At 36.2% G+C, this 19,118-nt stretch overlaps 1 protein-coding gene across 5 annotated transcripts in view; it reads left to right on the forward strand.

The window, feature by feature from the left end:
- The window catches only part of LOC148955852 (uncharacterized), a 59,225-nt gene that overhangs the window by 21,099 nt on the left and 19,008 nt on the right, over positions 1 to 19,118 (forward strand). For 2 of the 5 annotated variants that reach the window (XM_089108383.1, XM_089108381.1), the window contains one exon: positions 2,132 to 2,237. The exons of the other annotated variants lie outside the window; for them this stretch is intronic. The gene's annotated coding sequence lies outside the window, so the exon portion shown is untranslated. The remainder of the gene's footprint in view (positions 1 to 2,131; positions 2,238 to 19,118) is intronic. 5 annotated transcript variants of the gene reach the window in all.

Raw genomic sequence — 19,118 nt, forward strand, 5'->3', positions numbered from 1 at the left:
AATGCCATTGATCTTTTTTTTACACAAAGAGTCAAACACGCCCCCTTCCCCAATAACAAATTCTATACGTAAAGAATCGGCTAATTTTGTAACTTAAATCTCTTGCCCCACAGACTGTGTAAGTCGTCATCCCCAGAGTCATAGCTATTGAACCTTTCGACTATACCAAACAGGATGGCTGTCTTCAAATTTTCATTGGAGCTTTGGGAGACAAGACGCGAAGAAGGAGAGCTGTATACCCTCTAGTCCCTTTTGACTTTTTAAAAAGGCACTAGATGTTTCAGTTTGTAATCAAATGAGCCCTTCCGAAGTTTGAAAACATGTGAAGTATTAAAAAAGAAAATGAGGTTGTGGTCTTCTGTAAACCCTTAAAGGCTAGAATATAATTTGTAAAGTACAGAAACAATAGATATTTTGAAGTGTCTTTTATTTTATTTTTTTATAACCAGCGGTGAATTTATGTACAAGTTAAACAAGCTCTAGCTCACAACCACCTCTTTATTTGGAACACCGTAAAATAGAGAGCCCAAGAAAACACAGAAGCCTTTCTTTTTTTTTAGCAATCTTTAGTCTTCTATCTCAATCAGTATCCATCGTCAACGAATTATTTGGAACTTGATATCATTCTTGATGGTACTTAAAACATCTTTCTGTAATTTGTAAAACTACAAAACTTTCTATTTTCGTCGATAGAGGGTAGAGACTTCTGCAATATGGTTCTCTAATGTGATGAATTTGATGGGGCAAATTGCATCAAAACAAAACACTCTTTGTTTTTGTTAGATCCCTAACAAATAATCCCAGGCTTGTAAGTTCTGGTGTGTAACTTAATCCTAATTTAATCGTTGCATATCTTTAAACCAAAACTCTTACCTAACTCACGTCGAAATCTAAACTAATTTCAATTTTTTTTTTTAAAGTAAAGTAAAGGGTTTTTCTTAAAGTAAAGCCAATATTTTTTTTATTCTTATTTATTTAAACAACGATAATTTAGTTACTACAAAATTGGAAAGTGTTCACTCATATCATCAACTTCTTCTATTGACAAATTCTAAATGTTATCTTTTGAGCTTCAATATGAACATCAATCCCCTGTTCACGCCGTTTTGCTACCAATTTTGAATACATTCCTGGATTCAGTGGCCAAGTAGGTTTTCTCACCCATGGAAAATTTTCTACAATTCTTGGTCTAACAACTATAGAGTCGGGCGTGGTTTTATAAAACAAGGATGGCAGTTTTCTTGTCTTTTCCGTGAACTTTCCCATTATCTTTCTATCCACTTTGTCTTTCGTACTTCCACGAATTGATGTCACTGGAAAGATTTCCACTTGCTCTTTATTGACTTTTGCTTTAGTGATTGCACGAACTGATGTCAGTTTAAGAGACTTCCTTCCTCTTTTTATTGATTTCATTTCTTCTCTTCCATCGTTGGTAGACATAGGACTGGTAACCATAGAGAAACCAATTGTTTTTCCAACTTTCATTTTATTATCTTTATCACTTTGGTATAAATTCCCTCTCTCCCCAATAAGCTTCACATTACTTTCATCGTCTGACATAAACAGATCTCCCTCTCCTACGGGCAACAGTGTACAAGCGGCTAACATCTTTTTCTAAAGTTATCGTCCAAGTGTTTGTAACAAACTATTCCAATTCACAATCTGGCATGTGATTTATAGCACAGATGACAGTCATTTTATATTGAGAGCCATTTACTATTTATAGAATTTAGCTTATTGCATAGATGACGTTACCCAACCATTCGTAATAACGAACTGCAAGTAAGCAGTAACTCCGGCTGGACATATACCAAAACTCTAAACACTTTTTATAAAAATAGACATTATAAATAAATTGGCTTTTTATGCTGATTCCAGAGACAAAAATTCGTTAAGTTTAATGTTATCCATAAAAAAAGACGAGTCTGAAAAAATGTGCCTTATTTTTTTAAAAGGGGAAAAACACCATCAAAAATTTAAGCCATATTAGTGAAAATCACACTATCAGACTAAGCATATTTGAAAACCTTGCTGTAGAGGTTAAAAGCTTCTATCTACAAAAATGTGGAATTTTGAATTTTTTTTGCCAGAAAAAAATAATACATGCATGTTTATTAATTTTTTTTTTCAGGAGTAATTATATCAAACCAATTGTTCTAGAAGATTGGAAAAGAAGCTAACTGGATTGGAAATCAAAAGTTCCAATACCCTTTTTAAGTTACCAAAAAGATTGGAAGGCAAGTAGACCCCCTTCTACGCTCCTTTTTCCTAACATTGAAAATTGAAAGTTTCAATGTTACGACGTAAAGAATAAATATCGTATCGACATCTTGACTGACGAATTCAGATGATTCGAACTGGACTTATGCTTTTAAGTCTTGTTTGGGCTCGGTATTAATAATAGAATAGTAATCGCTCATTTTATGCCTATAAAGTTCAGGCTATCCCTTACAGTAGAATATGCCCCTGTAGAACCGACTGACGGAGATACTGATGACTCAGATGAATTTTAATAACAGTTACAGGAGCAAATAAACAGGGTCCCAAGTAGAAATATGGTGTTTTTATTAGGAGATTTTAATACCCAGGTCGGTAGAAATAAGTATAAGTGGTAGCCTAGTCTAGGTAAATTTGGTGTAGAAAAGGAAAACAGTAATGGCTACAGGCAAATGCAATTTTACAGGTATAACAACTTAGTTATAACCGATATAGTGTTTGGTCATAAAATGGCTCAGAAGTTAAAATAGTATTCACTTTTTTGTAAGACAGCAAATGTTATTGATTATGTTATTGTAAACGGAAGATTGGCAGGATCAATACAAAATATTAGGGTGTATATGCTATTGATGTTAAAAGTAAAGATTACCATCTAGTTGTGTGTGGGGTTAATTTAAAGCTGAAATTTAGGAAGGGCAACTACCTCCAAGGAAATTATGATGTTGGTAGACTCCAGGAGGAGAATTTGAGAGAAACTTTCAAAATTTCATAAATATAAATGTTTTTACTTTTATAACTTTAATAATCAAATAATATTAACATTTTGATTACTAAATATCAGTATAATGATATTAAACTGACAATGCACATTCATTTGTATTTGTTCAGTAAAGTGTAAGTTTTGTTCTGGCCTTTGGAAGGCATAGGGGTTTTGCGCCCAACTTATGTTAATTTCTGCTCGTTTTGAGTTTTACTCGGTTATTTATTGTAATTTCTGTTCGTTTTGTGTTTTATTTATTTATCGATGTTGATTTGTGGTAGTGTCACGCTTGGTAGATTATTTTATTTTATTTTTGCTCTTTTTTTGTTTAATGGAGTTCTTTACTTTTCTTTGAAAACTTATTTTGTAGAAAAAGTTTTTTAAATTAATTTCTGTTCGTTTTATATTGACATAGTCCTTTCAAGGAAAAAGAAAATAATACTTTAAATCTTTTTTTTTTAAGACTTTGTAGTTTGGCCTGCTATTTGTATACTGGAGAATAATTTTCTGTAATTTTTGACTACATAAACCCTCTTAAAAACCTGGATACAAAAGGTACTGTTTAATTTAGTTTCAAACCACATTTAGTTGTCCTGAAATGAAAAACTTTATACCTTTTGCAAAAAATTATGTTTATTTTATCTGATAGCTTGGGTACACGTACGCTATTTTTATTTCGTGGAATTTTAAGAACAGAAGTAGCCCCAAAAGTTTGAATATAATACCCTCAATCGTTTTTGGGATACTGCTGAGATGCCTTATTGGGAATTAGCATTAACACAGTGTATTTTGATTTAATATTAAGACAACATTTAGTTTTTAAACATAATGGGTAAATGGAAGGGTGGGAGTGGAAGGGAAACTAGTTGCCTTCCAATCACTTTCGACTGTTAAAAAGGGCATCAGCCCTTTCTATTTTCAATCGAATGAGCCCTTTTCGAAGTTCCCACGACAACTCCTTCGATACGAAGTGCCCTGCTCTAAACAACAACAACAACAAAAAATAATACATTATACCCATATCGATCTTTACTATATTAAATAAAAAAAACAAGTTTTTTTAACTGAAAGTAAGGAACGACGTTAAAACTTAAAACGAACAGAAATTATTCTGTATGTGAAGGAGGCTGTCCCCTCCTCAACGCTTCACTCTTTACGCTAAAGTTTTTTATTGTTTAAAAAAAATAGAGTTGTGATAAAGTCAAACTTTAGCTTAAAGAGCGAGGCGTTAACGAGGGGACAGCCCCTGTCATATATGGAATAATTTCAGTTCGTTTCAAGTTTTAACGTCGTCCCTTACTTTCAGTTAAAAAAAACTTGTTTTTTTTTTAATTTAATTTTTGAACGTTTTGAATTAATGCAGGTTTTGATTTTGGCTCACCGTATATGAATAATTAATGCAAAATTTGCATATTAATTGTAATTTTATTTGGTTAAATGGCTTTCTCGAAACTTGTTTAATTTTATTTACGAACGTTTTTATTAGTAATAAATATACGTAACTTACGAATTAACTTACGTAACGAACTTCTATATTCATAAATTTTTAACACGTATATTAGGGGGTTCGCCCCCTAGTCAATACCCTGCTCTTTAAGCTAAAGTTCGAATTTTTTTCCAATTCTTTAAAAATGACCCCATAATCACAATCAGTTGATGAGTTGAAAAACTTGTTTTTTTAATTTTATTTCTGATCTTTTTCTTTAATAATGCTGGGAAATCCGGCCCCTCCTTCATAGCAATGTCCCTTCCTCCATGAAAACTTCCTTCATGGAAAGATCCTCCCACATAGCCACCGATGCACCCCTCCCCCCACCTACCAGAAAAAATTCCCCCTGAAAACGTCTGTATACTTCCCAATAACCAATACTATATGTTAACATTGAGTAAAGTTCATAACTTTCAGCCCTCCCCCGGGGACTTTGGGAGATTAAGTCATCCTAAAAGACATTTTTATCATATTTTAGACCATGCTGAACAAAATGGCTATCTCAAAATTTTAATCGGGTGACTTTGGGAAAAAAATGAGCGTGGGAGGAGGCCTAGTTGCCCTCAATTTTTTTGGTCACTTAAAAAGGGCACTAGAACTTTTAATTTCCGTCCCAATGAGCCCTCCCACGATATTTTAGGACCATTGGGTCGATACGTTCACCCCTGGGGGAAAAAAAGGAAAAAAATAGGCCTCGGGTGCACCCATGTACTTTATCTTATTGCTAACATATTACTTGATGCTCTTCTCTCGCGAGAGACTTTGATCTTAGGTCAGTATGATGTCAGGAGAGCTTTTGATTCTGGGATTCATGCCCAGATTTTGGTTGAGCTGTGTAAGCGAGGCGTGCGTTCTTCTATTGTAAGGTCACTACGTGATATGTATAAGACCCTCAAGCTTCGTGTTCGTTTGCAAGATGGTGAGCTTAGTGGGGAGATATCCATACATAAGGGAATTAAGCAAGGGGCTATAACGTCTCCTACTTTGTATAATAACAGTGTTAATGATGCACAACAGGTTATCTCTCCGAATTATATTTGCAAGCATATTGACTTGTCACTTCTGGGTTTTGCAGATGATCTTTTAAATCTGTCTCGGTTGCTTTCTTCATTAGAAAATAATTTCTCGCGTCGTGAAAAAAGTTATGCTGATATTGGTTTGCAGTTAAATGTAGAAAAGTCTGCCGTTTTGTTTTTTAATTGCCCTGAAGATAATGCTACTGCCGGGATTGATGGAGTTACCATAATATCATAGAGTAACATTACCTTGGCCTGACGGTTGGTCGTAATCATTACGGGACCCTATATTTAGTTACAGAACATCTGTCTGAAAATGTGCACATTGCTTATATAGGTGCTGTCACTAGCCATCATACTTCGAGCCGTAGATATTTGGCTCGTTTTTATAATACAGTTGCGTTGCCTCATGTCTTGTACCTGTCTTCTTTTTGTAAGCTTCTGAGTTCTCGAAACCGAAAAGACATAAGGTCGATATTTTTCAAGTATCCCCAAAATCTTCTTTAAGTGCCGCCTTTTGTTAGAAACCGCCGTATTGCTGTGAAATATGGAATTGTTCAGCCTCTGAGGGTCGTGGAGGAGGTAATTCATAATTCCGTGAAAAAACAAGAGCTCCTGGATCACCAGTGGGCCCACCTACTCAAATAGTGTTATTATGTAGTTCTTTCTGTTTGTATTTTTTTTTCTTGCCAGTTTTTGCTTTTTCTTTCTTTTCTAGTTCGTGCTCTGTCTTTTTCTGTTTATTGTAAGACAGGTTATTAATAAAATTCATTCATTCATAAACACGCATCCGTGATCTTTCTTCTGGCAAAAAATGGAAAATTCCACATTTTTGTAGGTAGGAGCTTAAACCTCTACAGTAGGGTTCTCTGATACGCTGAATATGATGGTGTGATTTTCATTAAGGTTCTATAACTTTTAGGGGGTCTTTCCCCCTTTTTTCGAAAATCAGCCAAATTTTCTCAGGCTCGTAACTTTTGATGGGTAAAATTAAACTTGATGAAACTTATATATTTGACATCAGAATTAAAATATGATTCTTTCGATGTATCTATTGGTATCAAAATTCCGTTTTTTAGAGTTTCGGTTACCATTGAGTCGGGTCGCTCCTTACTTACAGTTCGTTACCACGAACTGTTTGAAAAATATCAAACCTTCCCATCACTTTCGACTATTAAAAAGGGCGCTAGGCCTTTCGATTTCCAATCGAATGAGCACTTTTGGAAACGACAACGCTTTCTATAAACACCTTAAACGCCCCCAGGACACAAATTACAACCTTTACCCTGATATTACTCTCAAAGATCTCATTTGCAGAACTTTCAACTACGTTGAACAAAATGACTATCTGAAAATTTTAATTGGATGTGTTTGGAGGAGTTGTGGGTGTGAGAGGGAGGTTAGTTATGCTCCAATCACTTTCAACTATTACAAAGGGCTTTCAATTTCAAATTGAATGAGCCCCTTTTGAAGTTTTACGACAACTCTATCTATAAAATCTTATATGCCCCCATGGCATAAACTTCAGCCTTTGTCCTTGGGGCTCTCGGGGGTTTGTCATCCTTAAATACATTCCAGAACTTTCAACTACGTTGAACAAAATGGCTATCTCTAAACTTTGATTGAATTTTTTTTGGGGAAATGGTGGGCATAAGAGGGGGTTAATTACTCTCCACTCATTCTCGACTATTTAAAAGGGCAATTTGAATTTCCAATCAAATGAGCCCTTTTTGAAATTTCTATAAAAACTTTTGATATAAACTTTAATGCCCCCAGGGCATAGCTTACAATCCTTGTACTGAGGGCTCTGAGGGGGTTACCATCCTAAAAGACCTAATATCTAAAACTTTCAACTACGTTGAACAACATGGATATCTCTAAAATTTTGATTGGATGTGTTTGGGAAAATGGTGGGCGTGATAGGGGCGTTAGTTGCTCTCCAATCACTTTCAACTATTAAAAAAGGCACTAGCCCTTTCAATTTCCAATCGAATGAGCCCTTTTGAAGTTTCTACGACAACCTTTTCAATAAAAACTTTATATGCCCCCAGGGCATAACTTACGACCCTTGCCCTGAGGGCTGTGGGGGGAGGGGTTGTCATCCTTAAAGACCTAATTTCCAAAACTTTCAACTACCTTTAATAAAATGGTTATCTAAAAATTTTGATTGGATGTGTTTGGGGAAATGGTGGGTGAGAGGGGGGGGGGTAGTTGCCCTCAAATCACTTTCGACTATTAAAAAGGGTACTAGCCCTTTGAATTTCAAATCGAATGAGCCCTTTTTCAAGTTTCTACGACAACGATTTCAATAAAAACCTTATATGCTTCCCTGGGCATAATTTATAATCCTTGCACTGAGGGTTGTGGGGGAGTGTCTGGGGGAAAGGTAGGCATGAGAGGGGGGTTAATTGCCCTCAAATCACTTTCGGCTATTAAAAAGGGTACTAGCCCTTTGAATTTCAAATTGAATGAGCCCTTTTTCAAGTTTCTACGACAAAAATTTCAGTAAAAACCTTATCTCTATGTGTATCTATGTGTATTATCTCTTTGTGTCGTCTCTCTGTGTGTGTCGTCTCTCTGTGTGTGTCGTCTCTGTGTGTGTTTCGTCTCTATGTGTTTGTCCTCTCTGTGTGTGTGTCGTCTCTGTGTATATGTCGTCTCTCTGTGTGTGTCGTCTCTGTGTGTTGGTCGTCTGTTTGTGTGTCGTCTCTGTGTGTGTGTCGTCTCTGTGTGTGTGACGCCTGTGGGTGTGTTACGACTCTGTGTGTGTGTCATCTCTGTATGTGTGTCGTCTCTTTTTGTTTGTCGTATCTGTGTGAGTTTAGTCTATGTATGTGTGTCGTCTCTATGTTTGTGTCGTCTCTGTGTGCTTGTCGTCTCTCTGTGTGTGTCGTATCTATGTGTGTGTCGTCTCTGTGTGTGTGTCGTGTCTGGTTTATGTTAGGTTAGAGGAGTTAGTTGCCCTCAAATCACTTTCGACTATTAAAAAGAGTACTAGCCCATTGAATTTCAAATCGAATGAGCTTTTTTTGAAGTTTCTACGACAACGCCTTCTTTAAAAACCTTATATGCCCCCAGGGCATAACTTAAAACCCTTGCCCTGAGGGTTGTGGGGGATTGTCCTCCTCAAAAACATATTTTCTATCTGGAAATCAACTACGCTTAACAAAATGGCTATCTTAAAATTTTGATTGGATGTGTTTGGGGGACTGATGGGTTTGGGGGGGGGGCTAGTTGCACGCTAATCACATTCAACTATTCAGAAGGACACTAGCCACTCCAATTTCCAATCGAATGAGCCCTTTTCGAAGTTTCTACGGCAACTGCGTTCGATACGAAGTGCCTGGGTATGGAGGAAAAAAACAAAAACAAACCGAACACATTGTGCCCACATCATTCTTTACTTAGGCAGCGCTAGCGTGCTGCCTATGATAGAAAAATATAATTACAAACATACAAGGTATAACAAGTCATTTGTATGACTTCATTCATGTTTGCTCCATAAAAGTATGAAGTTTAAAAAGTTATCTGTAGGACTTCATTCGCGTTTGCTATACAATAATACAAGGTATAAAATATCATCTGCATTACTTTATTCATGTGTAGTCTATAATAGTGTAAGGTATAAAAAGTCATCTGTATGACTTTATTCATGTTTTCTCTATAATAGTGAGATATATAAAAAGTCATCTGTATGGCTTTATTTTTGCTTGCTCTATAAAAGAATGAGGCAAAAAGTCATTTATATGACTTTATGTATTTTTGCTCTGTAAAAGAATGAGGCATAATGTCATTTGTATGACTTTTTAACATTCTACATAATAGGAGAAAGCATGATATTGTCTTCTGTTTGACTTTATACTGCATTCTATATAAGAGTAAATGACAATATTCTATCACTCAGATATAAAGACAAAATTTTCTATATAGTCTTATGAAGGTAACCCAGTTTCTAGTGGCAAGTGAAGCTGCCCACTTGATCAATCTTTTAATTACCCAACGTCACCTTTTCGTCTTCACTTATTTCTAGCCTTAGTGACTTAGTCTTCTTAACATTAATTTTCAAACCTATTGTAGCACCATCAACTTGCAAAACTTCAGAAAGTTTATTCATATTGCTCACACTTGCCTCTAGGATGCTTAAATCATCAGCATAATCTAAGTCCAGGAGACTTTTTCCTCCCCATTTGATTATGTGGTCCCCCATTGCCTTTCCTGTGCTCCTTAATACAAAATCAATCGAAATAACCCGTATACAGGGGGATAGAACACAACCCTGCTTAACTCCTGATTTAATACAAAAGCAGCTGCGGTTTCTGCGGTACGGTTTCTAAAACCGCACCATTCTTCTCTTAAAACTTTGTGTATGGCATCGCTCAGTCTAAAAAGTATCATATTACTAAGTAATTTGCTACCTACAGAGACCAGACTAATGCCTTGATAATCACCTTTCTTGTAAATTGGCTTAATTAAGGTTTTCCTAAAATCATTTGCTACTTCCATTTTTTCAAAAATCATATTCATAATCTTCTGTTACTTATTTGTAACCTCAGAGCCACCATATTTAAGAAACTCATTTACTACCCTATCAGCGCCTGGAGCCATATTATTTTTTAATCCTTTTAGGACTGTTGTTAATTCTTCCTTGCAAAATCTTTCTTTAACTGGGCCAAGTCCGGATTGACTACTCCCTCTCAATCTATTGACATGCCTGTACAATATTTACTATTATGCCGCTATTATGCCGGCATATTATGCCGGCAATTTTATCCATGGTCTCCACTTCACACCTCCTTAGTTCATATTTTAATGCTTTCTCCATTTTCTTTACATTCCTTTTGTTTTCATATGATCTGTCACTCAGATAATTATTGTACAAGTCCTTTCTCCTTTCTATTAAACATAAAGCTTTTTCACTAATATTCTTAGCTGCAGTCCTAGCTTTCTTCCCTATGACACCTTCAGCAACTTCGCAAATTAATTTTCTAAAATTATTCCAACCATCTTCCACATTATCAAGTTTTAAACTCTCAAGTTTAGTATTGAACTGTTCCTGGAAAGTTTCTCTCAAATTCTCATCCTTGAGTCTACTAACATCATAACTTCCTGGGAGGTAGTTACCCTTCCGAAATTTGAGCTTTAAATTAACCCTTGACACTACCAGATGGTAGTGGTAGACTTTTAACATCAATAACAGTACTTCTATATACCCTAGTATCCTGTATTGATCGTGCCAGTTTTCGGTTTACTATAACATAATCAATAAGGTTTCCTGTCTTACCATCACGTGAATACCATGTTAACTTATGAGCCATTTTATGACCAAACACCGTGTTGGTTATAACTAGATTGATGTACCTACAAAATTGCAAAAGTCTGTATCCATTGCTGTTTTCTTTTTCTACACCAAGTTTGCCTAGGCTAGGATTCCATCTATCCGTATTTCTACCGACCTGGGCGTTAAAATTTCCTAGTAAAAACATAATATTTTTGCTTGGGATCCTTACTTATTGTTCCTTTATCTGTGAGTAAAATTAATCTGATTCACTAGTATAACCGGCAGTCGGTTAGAAAGAGGCAGATACTACTATAACTGATACATTGAACTTTTTAGTCATAAAATGAGTGATTAGTATTCTATTATTAATACCTTCTTTGCCTAAACAATATTCATAAAGAGCATAAAAAAAGAGATTAAGTGGTATGTTCACTTTATTTGTAAGTCAATAATATGAACTGCAAAATATTTGCCTAGTGCTGAACCTAGCAGGGTCATCTGAGGGAGGGGGGCTGCAACTAAGAGATTGCGTTTTGGATTTATATACTAACCATTCAATATAGAACTGCTATAGTATACAATGAACACTTCTCGCCATTTTCACTTTTCTATATATTTATTTTAACCAGCTCCAAAAAAAGAATTAACATAAATATACTGAGAATCATTAGTATTATTAGTTGTATTTCACATAACGCCGGCACTGCTTGTGTGGTATTTATCTCTGCATCAATATGTTGTACAAAATGTCTGCTGCAAGTAGGATACAGTGAATCCAATCATTATATTCTTATTTTTCTTACATTCTAGAAGTTTTATGTTCACGCATAGGCGGTACAAACCCATACTTTTTGTCTATTGTTATCAGTTTTAAGCCCTAGTAGACCGATTTGCTTGGTGAAGGGAATTTTAGATATAAAAAACTTCTGTAACCTCCTCCTCTTCCGGTAATATATTCCTTGATTTACGCAAAAAAAACTTTAGTTTAATTTTTCTAGATTTCTTTTTTTTAACAAAGACAACAAAAATTTTGACAAAGATTGCCGAAGTGGATTATCTCTGCATCAATATATTGTACAAAATGTCTGATGCAAGTAGGATAAAGTGAATCCAAGCATTATATTCTTATATTTCTTACATTTTAGAAATTTTATGTTCACGCATAGGCGGTACAAACCCATACTTTTTATCTATTGTTATCAGTTTTAAGCCCTAGTAGACCGATTTGCTTGGTGAAGGGAATTTTAGATATAAAAAAAAATTATTTACCTTCCCCCTCCCTTCCGGTAATATATGTCTTGGTTTACGCAAAAAAAAACTTTAGTTTAATTTTTCTAGATTTCTTTTTTTTAACAAAGATAACAAAATTTTAACAAAGATTGCCGAAGTGGATGACATGGCATTTGTCAGCATTGAAAGAAAGGAGTGATGTATCAGGCCAATTTTCAAGAATATCAAGGTCCTTTTGGATAGATTGCAGGTCAGAGGTTGTGGCTGCTTTACCAACAAGTTTTGAATTGTCAACATCAAGAGGGAGGAGGTTTGAGAGAAGATTGGGTGCATGATTTATATATAAGTTGAAGAGACTTGGCCCAAGAACGGTCCTCTGGGGAATGCTGCTTAAAACAGTTGTAGACAAGGAGAAATGAGGAACACCTTGAGAATCGTGAGCTCTTACAACTCAGGTTCTTTCTGAAAGGATACTCTGTATCCACTGGACAGTAACATCGTCAACAGCTGCTGCTTTTAGTTTAGTGATGAGGAATTCATGATAAACCCTGTCAAATGCTTTTGAGAGGTCCAGGAGCACCATGTCAATAGGTAAATCATTATCCAACAATGATGTAATATACTTATATGTGTGTGTTAGATTAGTATCAACATATCTTAAAGATCTGAAGCCATGTTGAATGGAAGTGAGAATGTTTTTAATTTGTAAGTGCTGAATTAGAGCTCTGTTGACAAATGTCTCAAGCACCTTTACAACTTCAGAATTGATGCTGATAGGACGATAATTTTATGCAGGATCTTTGGGGCCTTTTTTGTAGATTGGTGTTATATAGGTTGTTTTCCAATCCGACGATAGTTCTCTGTTTTTTTAGGAGCTTGAAGAGTCTACACAAGGGAGAATTGAGAACAATTTGGGATGCCTTGAGAAGCCTTGGGTGTATCCCATCCCATCTGATCCTTTGGATTTATTAACATCAAGTTGTTCCAGGCTATTTAAGACCATATCTTCAGTAATTGATAATTTTGTCATTCGATGACATATTAAGTTTGATTGTGCTGAAGGGATAGTTGGATAAGATTGGATGGTGAAGGCAGAGGCAAGCTGGATATTGAATACATTAGCCTTATCTACTGGCGATGAGTGGGTTATGCCATAATGTTTGAGGTCAGGAATGGTGTGACGGTTAGGGTTTTTAGCAGAAACATGTCTCCAGAAAGATTTCGGGTTTGCCTTGATATCTGTGGCATGCTTCTCCTCATGTTGAGACTTCAGTTTCCTAACTACATTGGAGGCAAGATTCTGAGCCTTTGCACACCTTATCCAATTTTCCTGTGTTTTCTCCTTGTTGTACCTTTTCCTGGCTCTGGCTTTCCTGTTGATTATTCTTTTTGCATCCTTTGTGAGGATTGGAACTGTTTTTGGCTGTTTTTGGTACATGACATGGGAGTGCTTCTCTTTCAGTTCATAGGAGGGCTTCTTTAACATTTGTTCATGATATGTTGACATAAGAAATAATTAGTTCTGACCAATTTACTGAGGCTAGTTCCTTGTGTATTGCTTGATAGTCAATAAAAGTTTGTGGACAAAGATTAGGTTGCAACTGACGTGTATTCAAGGATAACACAGAAAGGGTCACTGATGGTGACTGTTGCCAACTGGAGGAAGAAATTCATTTCTGATAAGGGAATCAGGTTAACTCAAAATTAGGAGATCCAACAAGGAAGGATTCTGGTTGCCATGATGCCTTGTCAACTGTTTGATGAAGGAAGTTGTCAGATAAGCAAAACACGAATGGTGAATCTCCATTACTAGATACTGCATGACGTAGATACTGTTTTAAGCAACTTTCCTCAAGTCTCTTCAACTTCAATATATATGATGCATCAAATCTTCTCTTGAACCTCCTTACTCTTTATGCTGACAACTCAAAACTTGTTGGTAAAGCAGCTACACCCTCTGACCTACCCTCTGTCCAAAAGGGCCTTAACATTCTTGGGACTTGGACTGATACTTGGGAGCTCCTCTTTCAATGGTGATAAATGCCATGTAATCTACTTTGGTAATCACAATACTCATCATCAGTACCATCTCCAAGGTAACCCCCTTTTGGCAGTCTCTGAAGAAAAAGATCTTGGAGCCGTTGTTAATTGTCAACTTATTTTCAGCACCCATGCAAAATCTGTATAGTTGTCTGCCCTCTAATCTCTTGAAATGATCAAAAGAACTATCTCCAGAAGATGCCCCAAGCGTGTTTATGAAGCTCTACAAGGCACTAGTTTGCATTATATATGCAAACTAGTGCCTAGTATATTATCCCTGCATTCTAGCTTATTTAAGTGCAACTACTCTGCATTGCATCATTTTGTCTTTGATTAGATCTTGGTATAAGCCTAGAATTAAGGAAATTGAGAAGGAAGCATTTAAAGAAAGCAATTCTTACTTCATGATATGCAGAAATATTGTATTGAACAAATTGTGAGAGTAATTTCACTATAATTTACTTCCCCTCCCCCTAATATGCAAATACATAGCCAAAAATGTATATCTTTCCAGTTCTTGGTTTTGTCAGTATTGATTCCACTTATGGGTACAGGGGTTGAAACAAGAGTGAAGCATAGCAAAATACATGGGGAAATATATAATTTTGGCTATATATTTGTGCAAAAGGGGAAGGGGGACAAGAGGTTAGGGGTAAAGTACTAATATAGTGGAATTGCTTTCAAAATCTGTTCACTACAATTTTTCTGCATATTTTGGAATAAGAATTTTTTCTTTACATATTTCCTTCTCAATTGCTCCAATTCTTGGCTTCTACCTAAATATGTCAAAGATCAACTTTATCTGTGATTAGGATGTGTTGTTTTAACTTTGAGGTCCTGTTTCCAATATTAGATAACATTTTCTAAGATTAGACTCAAGTTTGAAATGTGTAGTTAAGATTAAGCTCCACCAATAATGGTTATAGACCTCATAAAATGGGTGGGGGGGGGAGGGCAAGTTATTCAAAAATAATTTTTAAGTCAATTAAGTACCTTAATAGGAGAGTCAAAATACAAAATAAGAGGGATGTAATGTCTTTGGTCAGAAAAACTAGGAGGGGGAGCAGCTGCGCAGGCTTAGAACTGCTGCTGGGCTCCTCAATTGTCCATCAGTATATTGAAAATGCAAGTGTTGTATATGATTAAAATATTCAAGCTAATCGCTTATGTAGAAGATTTTAACACATCCAATCGGTAAACAATCCACTTTCTAGGTGGTATAATAGAGATTGATCAATGATCAACCTGCCGAAGAGGGAATTAGCTGTATAACTACTGGGTATCTTACCCTGTGTGAAAATTCTTTTTTTGGAAACAGAGCAATGTTCTTATGTAGAATTTGCAAAAACATTTCTCAATTAACCTTAAATCACACTTTCGAGCAATAAGGACGAATCCTGTAGCTGCTGATCAATGATGATGGTGACTCAGCTCATTGGGTGCATCCCAAACTGTGCACCATAGCTTGCTACACCAATCTCTGTTGACAGCTGAATTAAAGGCTTCAGTACTAGGGACCTTGACTATATTCCGGCTAAGGGAGTTCAATAGGCCTGCCACACAGTTAGCAAAAATTTTGTATTGCAGCCTAGTATTAGCACATTTTCGGTAAATCTTCAGGGGGTGCCCTCTTGTTCTTGAAAAACTGTCAATCTGGAATAGGTTCGGGATGATATCATGGTTGCAGATCAATTTATATGCCATTAATGCAACCCCATGCCTACGATAATTTGTAAGAGGTGGCATTTTTAGCCTCTGAGGCCTGGTAGAATATGGTAATTCTTGGAAACTCCTTATGCATTTTGTTACTTCCCTTTTGCTCTGGTTCCAGAATTGATTTATGTAGCTTGTTAACTGGAGTAGCAATTGACATCCTGAATTCTAATTTAGGTTGAATTGGGTCCTTTAGGAGCTTAGTAATCACTACTGGGGATATAGTGCAGAACATTCTCTTTATTTATACCAAAAGTTTGGTTAGCTTTGGCTACAACAGACTGCATGTGTAAATTGCATTTGAACTTATCATCAACCAAGACTCCCAGGTCTTTTTTGCTAGTGACTAGTTTTGAGTAGCTGTTTGGAACTATCATTGGAATCCATAAAGTATTGGCTCTGGGGGCCATTAGCTCCAAAGTGTGTGATGTTACATTTGTGAAGCATCAATGAGGTCTGTATCAATTGATTTACTAGGATGAAAGCCATGCTGACTAGGCGATGGTACCTTGTTCACACTTAGTATCATTTGTACATTCGAGGTGATAACAAGTCGTTGGATTATTTATTGGATAATTAGATCTACCTGCTGAACCAGTTTTTTTCGTATTGACTCATGACCTAAGCTTGTTTTTGGACTTCTCTAATTGAATCACTCTAAAATCCCCGATTGTTTATTGGAGAAATTATTACGTTTAAGCTATAAGATTAAAAACAAAAGCTTATATAGGACTGTGGTATATGTATTGTGAACTGTGTTTCTTTTATTACAATAATGAGTGACGACAATCTTATATGGAATCCTTTTCTGAATTAGATTTGTCGGGCAATTAAAGCCGGGAATCGCTCTGACGATATAAAGCAGTGGAATTTTTTTCAGAGGATTCGATTGTTAACGCTAAAGAATTGTTGTGGCCTCTGGCAGGAATTTCTACTCGTTTTACTGTGCGAACAAAAATTATAGACAATGTTTTGGATATAATAAAAGTATTTCATGCGTGAGAAGATAAAAATACTTGTTTGTCACGTTTTGTAATTTTCGAGCCCGACGAAGTTCCATTAATCACTGGTGAGATCACGGCTACTCTTACCAGAAAAGTAAATGAATTGTGCGTCAAGTTTAACAGCTTTGTTGGGTCTAGTCCCTCTTCTCATGTTCCTGCTCCTCCTGTGCGTGTGTTGCTGAACCTCATTCTACTGCAACGAAATCGTCATATGCTGTAGTCTTAAAGAATCCCCCCAAAGATCTACCAAACCCTAAAGCGCGAAAAGCATATTTAGACAGTATATGTGGAGATAATAGTTCAAATATTGTCGAATTAAAAGCAAGAAAAACTAAATGGAAACTTTTTTTTAACAACAAAAGTGCAGCAGAATCACTCGCTGAAACAGTGAGTGTAAAAGATACAACAGTAAATGCAAAAGTAAAAAGCCCTTCGTTTTTTGGAATTATTTGTCATGTTCCTAATGGAATTTCAGCTGAAGAGGTTTGTGCAACGATACCAAATTATGTTAAGGCAATACAGATGGGTAATACTCGATCCTTTAAGATATAGTTCGATAGCAAGCTTCAGTTAAGTGCTGTAATGGATTCTTTGCCAATCTTTGGTTACGAAAGGTTATTAGTAAAGGAATTCAAATTTAAGCCTGTGGAATGCTATAATTGTCAATCATTCGGTCGTCCAGCTAAATCGTGTACCAGTCCTCCAATCTGTTCCAGGTGCGGTGGAAGTCATTCGAATTCTCGGGCTAATCCTTGCCAAAATGCTCAAAAATGTGCTTTGTGTGGATCTGATAGGCATCCATGCAACAGTATTAAATGTCCAGAAGCTCAGAAAGTCCTGTCTAAGCAATGAATTTCGATACATTACGCGTAGCCTCATGGAACTTAAATGGTGGTGTGAAGAAAAAACTACCATTATTTGAGAGATTGTTGTGTTGTAATGATATAGTCTGTTTACAGGAACATTTCCTTTCAATAGAAGCCACCAGTATCCTCGAGTTAAACAAAGGAGTGAAAGCTTTTGCGGTTCCTGCAAAGTCATCTGTAAAAGGTAGACCATCTGGTGGGGTGGCCATCTTAGTTAGTGACACATTAAACCCTGTGTTATATAAGACATCTGACTTTTTCATCACTGTTAAGAATGCATAAGCCAATCGTCTTCTCTGTGTATATGCCTACTGACTATAGAAACAATAAATCTGAAGTGAAATTTAGTGGAGCATGCAGTAAGCTTTCTAATTCTATTAGGAGCTGTCTTAGTCAAGGTTTCGAATGTATTCTTGCCGAGGATATGAATTGTGATGTAAAAAATAATAATAGTGCAAGAACCCAATTATTGTTAGCCTTCTGTGACGATATATGCTTGACCATCAATAATTCTGAATTTACTTATGTGCATAATTCTGGCTCTACCTCTTCTCTTGATTTTATGTTAAGTTCATCGATGTTTGAGACGCATGGCACCTCTCATGTAGATCTGAGTGTTTGCGCATCAGATCATTTTCCAATTATGAACAGTTTTAAAATAATTAAAGCAGCTAATGCTGGTTACACCAAAAAGTGGATTACTAGAGAAGATTGGAATAAGTTTGATCCTATCCTCGATCACGCTATGTTCGATAATATTTTGGATAAGATCAAAATGCATTTTAAGTTGTTTCAACAGAGTGTACATATACCAGATAGGAAGAGACAAGGGCTACTTAATATTTACTGCAGTGAAATAACTCATGCTTTATTATGTGCTGAAACGGCTGCTGTCCCAACACGCAAGGTCAAAGATGGTACTGAAATTCCTAAGTGGTCGCAGAACCCAGTTTTGAGTGAAGCTTGTCATCGAGCAAAATTTTGGCTTGGGATATGGAATGAATGTGATCGGCCTAGATCTGGCGTTGTTAACCAGATTCGTCTTTATAGTAAACATGAACTTGGAAAGCTTTTATCTAAGCATAAATGAGACGTTATTCATGAGCATAGTGAGAAGATTAGTCAGGATCCAAATAAAGTAGTATTATAAAATCTGAAACTACTCCCCCAAATGAACATGATTGGTTATCTCACTTTACGGCTGAATTCTCACCCCCTGATCCTGTGCTCGAGGATAAGTTTAATGGGGAGCTTGATAAGTGTTTTATGTTGTGTAGGTCTAGTTGCTGCTGTTGCAGTTGAAAAACTTGTTTTTTTATATTTAATTTCTGATCTTTTTTTTAAATAATTCTGGGAAGTCCGGCGTCCCCTTCATAGCAATGTCCCTTCCCCCATGAAAAATTCCTTCATGGAAAGAACCTCCCAAATAATCCCCGACCCCCCCCCCACTGCCAGGAAAAATCTCCCCTTAAAACGTCTGTACTGTACACTTCCCAATAACCAAT

This window comes from Artemia sp. Qi Xiang Cuo, chromosome 2 (assembly GCF_049724085.1).
Source record: "Artemia sp. Qi Xiang Cuo chromosome 2, ASM4972408v1, whole genome shotgun sequence".
NCBI lineage: Eukaryota > Metazoa > Arthropoda > Branchiopoda > Anostraca > Artemiidae > Artemia > Artemia sp. Qi Xiang Cuo.